Source organism: Vicia villosa, linkage group LG4 (assembly GCF_029867415.1).
Source record: "Vicia villosa cultivar HV-30 ecotype Madison, WI linkage group LG4, Vvil1.0, whole genome shotgun sequence".
In the NCBI taxonomy this organism is placed as follows: Eukaryota; Viridiplantae; Streptophyta; class Magnoliopsida; order Fabales; family Fabaceae; genus Vicia; species Vicia villosa.
This window is the reverse complement of record NC_081183.1, coordinates 82,180,579-82,192,423: the sequence shown is the minus strand read 5'-3', so window position 1 is coordinate 82,192,423 and position 11,845 is coordinate 82,180,579. Positions and strand designations below refer to the sequence as shown.

Here is an 11,845-nt window from a genome sequence, read left to right as displayed (position 1 = left end):
GGCAAAGAAGTCAAAGAACGGTGGCGATTTGGAACTCCGGTGCGGTGGTTGCGATTTCCGGCGAGGGAGTTCAGGTGATTTTATGATTTGTTCTGATTTTGTCAGTCTGAAAAGTTCTGAAAAAAAAGGTCCTCTTTGTGTCAGTGCATTGAATCCTTATATAGAGTCAGAGTTCAGGATTTGTGTTGAGCGAATTTGGGCTAGTGATGAATTTTGATTCAGAAGCTATGGAAACAAAAATCGGATCTTGCTCTGCAGCCCAAATCCGAACATCACTGAATTATTCCCATCTTTTTTCTTTTTTGTTAGAGTCCAATTTCCATATTCTATTTGCAATGTCTCTGCCGTTAATCCGGAAAGGGCCTAGGGCCTGATTTGTATGCAATTTGAATAGGCCTTGAACTTGTTCATTTGTTGTTTATCACGGTTTTTTTGTGGAATGGGCATAAGGATTTCAATTGTTGTTGACTCTTAAGACCTTGTACATGCTTCATGGATGACATTACTAATCACATCTCTATTTCCTTTTTCATGTGTTCATGATGATATGTGTGGTATGGAGAGTTATAATTTGAAGATGAACCGTAGCCTTTTATTGAAGCTTGGAGCATTGAAGGATTCAAAAAGACATGAACTCAATTTCATCTGTAATATTGCGCAAATCTGTATTGTCTTGTAAATTTGACTCTTGAAGAAATAAGGTTCCAATGATTCACTTTGAATTCTCGCATCTTTTAATAACTTGAACTTTGAAGAAGAGATGAACCATATGACTTAAAATCCATTTGAATTATCCTTTATAAAAAGAACTTGAGATGCATTTTGAGAAATTTGATTCTGATAAGAAAGGATATCGAAACCTTGAATTTCTAACAATCATGCTTGCGCTTCTTCTTGAACCAAATTCTTGAACCAAAATAAATGCTTAAGAACTTGACATCAGTCGATTGATCATGTACATTGTTGAATCAATTCTTAGCCACTTGACAAGCATCGCCACAATTCAAACCTATGAAACCTGATTGGGAACATCACCTAAACTATTTGACCCTCAAACCCTATATGATAAAGCAATAAAAATAAAAAAGACATATTTTATTGAATTTTGATTAATGGTTAGTGAAACATAATAATTAAAAATAAATAGAAATACGAGAAAAGGTGCCTGATGATTCCCCTGTAGGTGAGCTATAAAAGAAATAGGCGTCAGAGAACCTCATAAATGATCTTGATGTGATTTAAACAGAGTCTGATATGCGGGATCTTAGGGTCAAAAATTGGGGTATGACAGATGCCCCTATTTAAGTTTCTTCTATCCGGAGATATGAAGATTGAAATCTTCGTCTCGACGTGATTGAAGAGACTTAAATACAGAATACACAATTTTGACCCTAAGATGCCATGCAATGCTTATGATTATGAATGTAATGCACATGACTTTCATGAGAGGGAAACGAGACACCACTGGGGAAAGAAAACAGATTCCGCTGGGGGAACGAGACTTTGTTGGAAAAAGAAACTTCAATGGGGAAAACATTCCGCACCAAAAAGGTTAAAGCATCATCTTTCACTAAAGATGAAAGAATACACCAACTTACTGAAGGTGAACTACCGACTTTTACTGAAGGTAGGAAAGAATCTCAACATCCACTTTTTACTGGAAGATGTGGATACAAAAGAAAACACCGACTTTTACTGAAGGTGGACTACCAGCTTTTACTGAAGGTAGAAAAAGATCTTGACATCGACTTTTACTGGAAGATGTAGATACAAAGGCTTCTCTGAACACCAGCTTTTACTGAAGGTGCAGGAATAGCATCATCTGAATACCGACTTTTACTGAAGGTACAGGAATTTTCATCTGAACATCAACTTTTACTGGAAGATGCAGGGAACTTCTTCTGAACATCAACGTTTACTGAAGATGCAGGAATAGCATCACCTGAATACCGACTTTTACTGAAGGTACAGGAATTTTCATCTGAACATCAACTTTTACTGGAAGATGCAGGGAACTTCTTCTGAACATCAACGTTTACTGAAGATGCAGGAATAGCATCACCTGAATACCGACTTTTACTGAAGGTACAGGAATTTTCATCTGAACATCAACTTTTACTGGAAGATGCAGGGAACTTCTTCTGAACATCAACGTTTACTGAAGATGCAGGAATAGCATCACCTGAATACCGACTTTTACTGAAGGTACAGGAATTTTCATCTGAACATCAACTTTTACTGGAAGATGCAGGGAACTTCTTCTGAACATCAACTTTTACTGGAAGATGCAGGGAACTTCTTCTGAACATCAACGTTTACTGAAGATGCAGGAATAGCATCACCTGAACATCAACTTTTACTGGAAGATGCAGGGAACTTCTTCTGAACATCAACTTTTACTGGAAGATGCAGGGAACTTCTTCTGAACATCAACGTTTACTGAAGATGCGGGAATTACCGCCTCAATAGTTGACGATAAGCTACCAACTCAATAGTTGAAGGTAGAAGAAGATGAATTACCGCCTCAATAGTTGACGATAAGCTACCAACTCAATAGTTGAAGGTAGAAGAAGATGAATTACCGCCTCAATAGTTGACGATAAGCTGCTGAGAATAATAAGTTGCCGCTAAGAATAGGGATCAACTTCTTCTTTAATCAAGGACGTGGCTTGAGAAAAGGAATTGGATGCAAACTGTCACTTCTGATGAAGGGACTTACCATTTTCTGAGCTTCTTCCATTAGGATGCAAATTGTCACTTCTGATGAAGGGACTTGCCATTTGCTGAGCTTCTTCCACTTGGATCAAGAAGTTCATAAAGCCTGAGAGATTATCACTTGCTTTGAAAATAAGATTGATACGTGAAGATATACAAACTTGCTCAAATAAAGAGGCTTCCATTTGTTGTCAACCAAAACATGATGGGGATAACATAAGTTGCTCAAAGTCAAAACCTGCCCCTTGCTTTCAAGCACAAATTCTAACACTGATGGAAAATAAATATTTCAATATCTGATATCAATCATAAACAGATTCTCCATTGTTAAGGAAAACAAAATCCTCAAGAGGTGCAAAATAAATGCCTTCTCGATCTAGGCTTCTCATCCTAGAGATGTTCCAACATAGTACTTCAAGAGATCAAAGTTCAACTCCATGAATAAACTGGATAGAAACGTCCAAACAAGACTCTGGAAAATGAGGAATGAACTCAAATGAGGATTAGTTCCATCCTGACAAATGAGCTGAGGAGGAACACTGAAGCAAAATTCTTCCACGAGGAACAAACTCTGTGGGGAATTAGAAAGGATAAACACTTTCTGCTTAAGGTAGAAACTCTAATGGAAAGAGATCATGTATTTTGAGGAATCAAAGAGAATGAATCAAAACATTAAGAAATGCAAAATGGATATGAATATATTTTTCTTTTTAATTTTTTTATGCATGTTGTATGTATGAATGAATGAATGAATGAATGTCATGTATATGCTGACAAAACAAATACAAAAATACTAGGAAGTGACAAGACATCACAATACAACAGACACTTGGTGAATCTCAAAAAGTTGGAGATACCAAAAGACATTCTTCTGAAGATCCATGCTAGGAACACGGCTGAGGATTCAATTGTAGATAAACCGAGGTCGTTGGAGGAACAAAATCTTGCTACAAGGCTCAAGAGAAAGCTACTAACTAAGTGGAAAATTCAAATTCAAAGTTCAAATATCCATAAATCCACTAAAAGGATAACAACGTGAACTCCGCACTGAGGGAAAACTTATTGGAGATGCACACCAAGCAAACTCTTTGGGAACTATCAACCTCTAAGAGGGATACCATATCATCAATTTCTACCAAAAGGGATAGAACAACACATCCTTGCAAACTCTAATATGGGAGATCAGAGAAAATTTCCTTGGAGAAAATCACCATTATGAACTTGCAGGAGAAATAAGAAGTTATCATCATAGTAAAAGAAATTAACTCTAGATTGATCATCCCAACGACCTTTGTACTTCAAGCTAATGAGGTGATCAAGGTAACTTTTAATTCACAACATGCCCCATACTACATAGTCTATGAGAGGAACTTGCTTGAAGAGGATTCATAGATATCCTTGGAATCATAAAGACTTGGAATAATCTGCCCCAGATCAACAGATTCCTGGAGAGATTTGTCGAATCTCGACGTAACTGCCCCAGATTGGCTGTACTTGTCACATTTGATTGGTCAACAAAGTCTTCAATCTTTGCCCCATATGGGTAATCAGACTTGTAAAAGCATTATATTGGGAAAACAACATGCCCCTGACAATGTTTTAGTTTTCTACTGATGATCAGATGTAAACTTCATGGATGTCAAACAAATGTTTACAAGCAGAAAAATGTTTATTCTGAGAATGATAATGAAAATGCAATAATTATGTAAATCTTGAAGTTTTATTGAAAGGAAGTCACAAAACCTTGTCAACGAATCACTGGTTAAGGAATGACATTGATTTTTGTATGCCTATGATACCAACACAAGTTTTCAGCATAACCGATAGGAGTCAGGAACGCTTTCTTGTTTTAAGTATGCTTTCAAAATAAACCCTGCTTCAATTAGGACTTTTGAGGGTTGTATCGTGGCCTGGTTCACGGTTTTCAGAAAAAAAGATTTTTAGGCTCAAAGTTTATTTAGCCCACCCCAACTTCGTGATGTTCTCCAGTCCTATATTCAGTTAACTCAACATGAGTGTTCCTCTCTCAAAAGGATTTTGTGCCATTAAGGACCTAATGAAGCTTTCTTGGAGTAGCAGTCACCCTTTTTGTCTTCGTGTTTACATTCACACAGATTTGTTCTTTCATGAGGACTTTTTTTTTTTAGTACTTTATTTCATTTTCACTTTTCTTTTATTTTCCCTAACTTTTGCCTGGACTGATTCTTTTGAATTGGTCGTCCAGCGGGATGCTCTAACTTTTGCCTAAGTCACTTGTTTTCAAGTTTTTGACTTAGCGAGCTTTCTTCTTTTTTCTCTTTTTTTATTCTCTTTTTTTTTTCTTTTTATTCTTTTTATTTGAACAAATCGTGTGACATTGACTTTGTCTTAACTTCTTGAGAGGGTTGTGACTGCCTTGTTCCTTGGCGGATGAAGGATAACCATTGTGGTTTCACATTTTCCAGTCTTTTGATACGCGATGGATAACCATTGTGGTTTCACATAATCCAACCTTTGATGTGGATATGACGTATTCGACCCTTGGATGCACAAATCTTTTTTGAAATATGAACACGTGGTCAAATTAACTGAAGACTACCCTGCCCCAGGTTGAAAAATTAGGGTTTTTTCGTTTAGAAAAGAAACTCCTACTCCAAGACTCAAAGGGGTTATCAAGGGATTATCTTCCTTATATCTCCGGTGTTTGGGAATTTGAAACAATGCCTGTACATCATCAACCGGGTTTTATTCAAAAGCATACAACTAGAAATTTTGCGTTTTTAGATCATCATCCTCCCTCCAATCTTTGCATAAGCAAGAGTTTGGCAAAAGCACTTGGTATCATAATGCATAAAAAACAAATAAACATGAGTGAAACGAATGGATTACTTCAAGACAAACATTATCATTGCATTAACATTAGCATTCAAACACAAACAAGTTTCTACATGCAAACAATGTATTGAAAAACAAGAAATATTACAAATGAAAATCAATAAGAATACTAAAAATTGAAAAGACTCTCTCCATCTGGACTTGTGCTGAAGGAAACATCTTTCAAGTTTCAGGGTTACCACCAATATTGATTCATTCATGCTTTGGCAAAGGATTGGCTTGAACATTAGGACCAACGTCTCGGAAAGACAAAATACCAGCACGAGTCAATCTTTGAACTTCAACCTTTAGAGCCCAACAATCTTCTAAACTGTGACCGGGAGCATCCTGATGAAAAGCGCAAGTAACATCAGCATTGTACCACCATGGAATCTTCTCTGGAACAGGAGGTGGTGACCTTGTCTGAACCAAATTCTTATGAATCAGAGCAGGGAACAATTTTGTGTAGGTCATAGGGATAGGATCAAAATTAGGCATTCGCGGAGACTGATTTTGTCGATTCTGTTGTTGCGAATATGCAGGAGTTACAGGAGATGCATTCACAATGGGATTTATTGACGCAACTTGTTGAGGTTGATAACGAGCTTCCCTTTTAGGCCGACTATTCCTTCCATGAGAAACTGCACTAGCATCTGATTCATTCTTCTTCTGAAAAGACGAGCCATACTTCTTCACACTGCCAGTTGCATTGTCATTCTGAACCAGACGACCTTCTCTCACAGCTTCTTCAAGTCTGACACCCATACCCACCATTTCAGTGAAATCTACAGGAGCACTTGCAATCATCTTCTCATAATAAAATGAGCCAAGAGTCTTCAGGAAAATCTTAGTCATCTCTTTTTCTTCCATTGGAGGAATCACTTGGGCGGCTACTTCACGCCATCTCTGAGCATATTCCTTAAATGATTCTTTTTCTTTCTGCATCATAGCTCTCAGTTGATCTCGATCAGGAGCCATGTTCACATTGTACTTGTATTGCTTAACAAATGCTTCAGCTAAATCATTGAAAGTGCGAATATGGGTGCTATCAAGGCCCATATACCATCTGGAAGCAGCTCCAGTCAAACTATCTTGGAAATAATGGATCAACAGACGTTGATCATCAGTGTGAGTGGACATCTTTCTTACATACATCACCAAATGTGCCTGAGGACAGGAGTTTCCCTTATACTTCTCAAATTCGGGTAACTTGAACTTAGCAGGTACTTTCACATTGGGAACAAGACAAAGATCATGCACATTCTTCCCAAACAATTCCTTCCCATGAAGGGCTTTCATCTCTTTCTGCAATTCTTCAAACTGATCTTGAAAACCATCCATTCTATCGTAGATGCCAACACTCTCACTCGGTGCATCATTATGATAAATGGGCTCAGGAACAAAAGGATTAGTATGAACAAAAGGAGGTGTAGTGACCATGATAGGAGTCAGAGGACGAGTCATTTCAGGAGCAGACAAATAGCCTTCAGGCATGCCCCGAGGATACCCATTGGGCATACGTTGTTGAGTAGCACCAGTAGTTGGGATTGCAGGAATTGTCGTAGAAACAATCTCAGAAATCACAGTAGTCTGACCTTGCAACTGACCTTGAGCTTGAGCATTGAAAGGAGGAGGAATCTGATTCTGATTCTGAGCAGCCATTAGTGTCTCAACTAGAGCAGTGAGACGTTCCACTCCTGACCTCAAAGTAACAACCTCTTCACGTAGCTCTCGGTTCTCTTGCTCGAGTCCTTCCATCTTCTTTTTGTAACTAGCTCGGGTGTTATACCGGTGAGACAGCTTGGTTCTGTATGAGGAACACTGAATAAGGCTTCTGGAATACTCTTGAAGGTAAGACCAAAATGCAGAATGATGCATGAAATGCAAATGCAAATGGTTTGTATTTTTATTTTTTGAGTTTAAAGAACATAAGATATAAAATTGTAAACACTCAAACCTAGGATCAAAGTATCGATCAAGTTATCATCAAAATCAATCATCCATTTTGGTGGATTAGAGTTTTCACCCCATCAACACCCAAGATCCATTGAGTTTGATGAAACTTATGATGTTTACAAGGAAAGACCTCTAAGTTCCTTGAAAACCAAAAGAAAAAGAGTTTTCATGGATGCATGAATGCATGGTTTATGCATCAACCACAATCAAGAGCACATCAAGTCACACAAAATCACACAAGCAAGGTTCAAAAGTTCGACGTCACGAGCATGGAGTCATGGGTCTACCCAACCACAAGGTGTGTACTAAGGTGTTTTTTGTACCTGTAGAACGGGTTCTAAAAGTTCCCAAGGTCTGCATTCCATCTCGAGAATATTATCGGCTTAAGTGACTTACTCACCAACCAACAATATTCTAAAGAGAAACTCGCTCGAGTGTAGTATCGCGTGACAACCAATTGGGACTTCACCCAACTAGTCTCCGCACTACGTCCTAAAAGGCTAAGATGGATTAAGGGGTTCTAAGGTCCTCAGCTTTACAGACCCAACCAAAAGTAACAATGCTTTCACGACTGACTCGTTCAACAATATCACCTTTAGCCAAGCCATCCTCCACTGAGTGGTGGATCTCAAGTCAGCTCACGAAGGAATAACTCCACATGAGCCAAAATGACTATACCAACCGCCTATCTTAATGTACGCAAGTCCGGGTATAGGACTTATCTCACACAGAGAAACCACCAGGCACCAAAATAAAAAGAACAAACAAAACAAACAAAGCACACAATAATATATACTGATAATAATATACACAGATAAACAAAAAATAGGCTTAACACACAAAGATACACCAATAATTTGATCAGTATCCCCAGTGAAGTCGCCATTTTTCTGTAGCGGGGAAAATCTGAGATCGAAGCCATTAATTGACTCGACTCAATATTTCAGTGAAAGTCGCCACCGCGCTTTATTGTTTCCAAAGGAAATGGGAAAAGAACGAAAAAACCCAAAGTTTGTTTTTAAAACAAAAGAGATCTTAGGTACGGGTGTTGATTATACAAGGGGAAGGTTTTAAGCACCCCTCATATCTGTGGTACTCCACAGGAACCTTTTTTGAAAATCTGTGTTTATAAAAAGATGTTGTGTGCGGAAAGAAAAGGGTTTGTTTGATTTTTAAAATAAGCTCGGCAAGACTATGTCTTGTGCCTACATACCTCCTCGGTGCAATGGAGAAGTCAGAGCTAATGTAGTTCCGCTTTTAAAAAGGAAAAACGTTTGAAAAGAATAAACACATTTATCATCGTCGGGGCGAATACTCAGCCATTGATCTTAAACATGAGAACAAACTGATTCTTTGCGTCACAAATGAGAGAAGGGCGCCAACTTGGATAAAATCGACAAGTATGCCACTAGCTCTCTCACGTGGAAAAGATTTTGTCGTATCAATCAATATTAAAATCGTGGGGCATCGCAACTAATGACAATGATTAATCGTGCTTACTTTTTGAAAGAAAATGCCAACAAGGGCTAAATATAGTTTTAAAGAAGATTTTAAAAGGGATTTCAAACATAAGAAGTTTTTTAGAAAAAGAGAGGAGACTTTGAAAATTTAAGAAATGGGAGGAGATGAAGAGGCTATCCTAGTGCAGGAAAATAAAAGTTTAGGGAAAACGATCTGACCAACATAAGAAGTCGACACTTGACACATTGAGTCAAGGAAGAGTTCCCATCCTTTGGATTACCAACACAAAACCAAAATTACCACTTAGGGACCCAAATGAACTTGCAAATCTTCGAAGAATCACATAAGTTTCTGACAGAAATCAGGCAGAGTAACGGTTGTAAATGGGCGAAATCCTTATCTTAGTGCTTTGGAATTAACCTTCAAAGACTTTTCGAGGAGATACCTACACACATCACAACAGCAATCCAACCAGACAAAAATAACGAGCAAAATAACAGTCAAACAATAATCCACAGTCCATTGGTCCTTAAGTGGTTTTTAGGTTTCATCTTGTTGATTAATGTTTTAACATAAAAGTAAAGTACGGTCCAAGTGGACAAAAGAAAAATAGCGGAGAATAAATATGACGTCCAAATGGACACAATAAAAATAGCAGAAAGTAAATATGATGGATGATATAAAAAATATAAGAGCGACAAATATAAAGGACAATATAATTAAATGCGGAAATTAAAATTAGTCGTTAATTGTTAAAGATAACCATCTTGAAACTTGTCAAGTATGTTATCAAAGTTAGTAAATAAAGATTAATAATGGAGGAAGGATGAATTCGGATTCAAATCAACCACATACGACTTCCTTTCATTTTTTAATCTTTTATCGATTCGGGACAAAGAAAAAAGAAGGATAGATGAAGAAGAAATAGAAAAATTAAAATAATAAACTAATAAAAAAAACACAAGGTATAAAATAATAAAACATATTTTTGTGAATTTTTTTTCATAATAGAATTAATATAAATTTCTAAAGGTTAGAAACTAATTAAAATGAAAATAGTAACATAAAATAAAGCAGAATAAATCTCAGCCATTTGATCTAGTCAACTTCAACACAGCATTGACATCGGAAGGTCCAGATCAAAAGTACACTGTAAATATAGTAGGCAGAAGTATAGAGAATCAACTTTTGTATCATCTTCTCAGGCGAGTCGACAAGTGTAGGTGATGACCACTTGTCACCTCCATAGGCGCCGGCGTGGATCTCGATGCAAACAAACAAAGAAAATAAAAAAGGCCATATATGCTGTTTACGTCAGCAAAAACGGTACAATCTAAAAGAAAAAGAGACTGAAAAAAAAGCAAACTCCAATCTCTCTTCCATCATGTGACAGTACCATCATCATTATTATTTTTATTCTTTGAAACATCTCTCTCACAATAAGAACACAAATAAGCCATATTCATATTAAAAAGAAAAGAAATAGAAGTTTAGTAAAGCCACACATTAAGAACACAGGCGGAGAGACAACGAGAATGGCAGACGGAGCACCTCCGGCGCGGTGGCCGGAGGTCAAAAAATTCAGAACTCGAATTTTTTTACATCATCTCACTCGGTTTCATCTCCTTGTTTCAAATCCGAGGTTAGTTTTATCAGAAAATAAATTCACAAGCACAGATCTAAAGAGAAAGTGCTTGTGATTTTTGTTCTAAACTCAAGTAAATATCACAGGAATTAGCAATCAAAGGATGGAATCGTTATCAGAGAGTAACTCTCAACCTTTTGAGGCAAAGAAGTCAAAGAACGGTGGCGATTTGGAACTCCGGTGCGGTGGTTGCGATTTCCGGCGAGGGAGTTCAGGTGATTTTATGATTTGTTCTGATTTTGTCAGTCTGAAAAGTTCTGAAAAAAAAAGGTCCTCTTTGTGTCAGTGCATTGAATCCTTATATAGAGTCAGAGTTCAGGATTTGTGTTGAGCGAATTTGGGCTAGTGATGAATTTTGATTCAGAAGCTATGGAAACAAAAATCGGATCTTGCTCTGCAGCCCAAATCCGAACATCACTGAATTATTCCCATCTTTTTTCTTTTTTGTTAGAGTCCAATTTCCATATTCTATTTGCAATGTCTCTGCCGTTAATCCGGAAAGGGCCTTGGGCCTGATTTGTATGCAATTTGAATAGGCCTTGAACTTGTTCATTTGTTGTTTATCACGGTTTTTTTGTGGAATGGGCATAAGGATTTCAATTGTTGTTGACTCTTAAGACCTTGTACATGCTTCATGGATGACATTACTAATCACATCTCTATTTCCTTTTTCATGTGTTCATGATGATATGTGTGGTATGGAGAGTTATAATTTGAAGATGAACCGTAGCCTTTTATTGAAGCTTGGAGCATTGAAGGATTCAAAAAGACATGAACTCAATTTCATCTGTAATATTGCGCAAATCTGTATTGTCTTGTAAATTTGACTCTTGAAGAAATAAGGTTCCAATGATTCACTTTGAATTCTCGCATCTTTTAATAACTTGAACTTTGAAGAAGAGATGAACCATATGACTTAAAATCCATTTGAATTATCCTTTATAAAAAGAACTTGAGATGCATTTTGAGAAATTTGATTCTGATAAGAAAGGATATCGAAACCTTGAATTTCTAACAATCATGCTTGCGCTTCTTCTTAAACCAAATTCTTGAACCAAAATAAATGCTTAAGAACTTCACATCAGTCGATTGATCATGTACATTGTTGAATCAATTCTTAGCCACTTGACAAGCATCGCCACAATTCAAACCTATGAAACCTGATTGGGAACATCACCTGAACTATTTGACCCTCAAACCCTATATGATAAAGCA

At 37.2% G+C, this 11,845-nt stretch overlaps 1 long non-coding RNA gene across 1 annotated transcript; it reads left to right on the top strand.

Moving 5' to 3' along the window:
• Window positions 1-10,367: 10,367 nt before the first annotated feature.
• On the top strand, window positions 10,368-11,494 carry LOC131599289 (uncharacterized). The gene is made up of 2 exons (XR_009282692.1): window positions 10,368-10,627; window positions 10,717-11,494. It is a non-coding gene; the product is annotated as an uncharacterized LOC131599289 (long non-coding RNA).
• The last annotated feature ends 351 nt before the right edge of the window (window positions 11,495-11,845 follow it).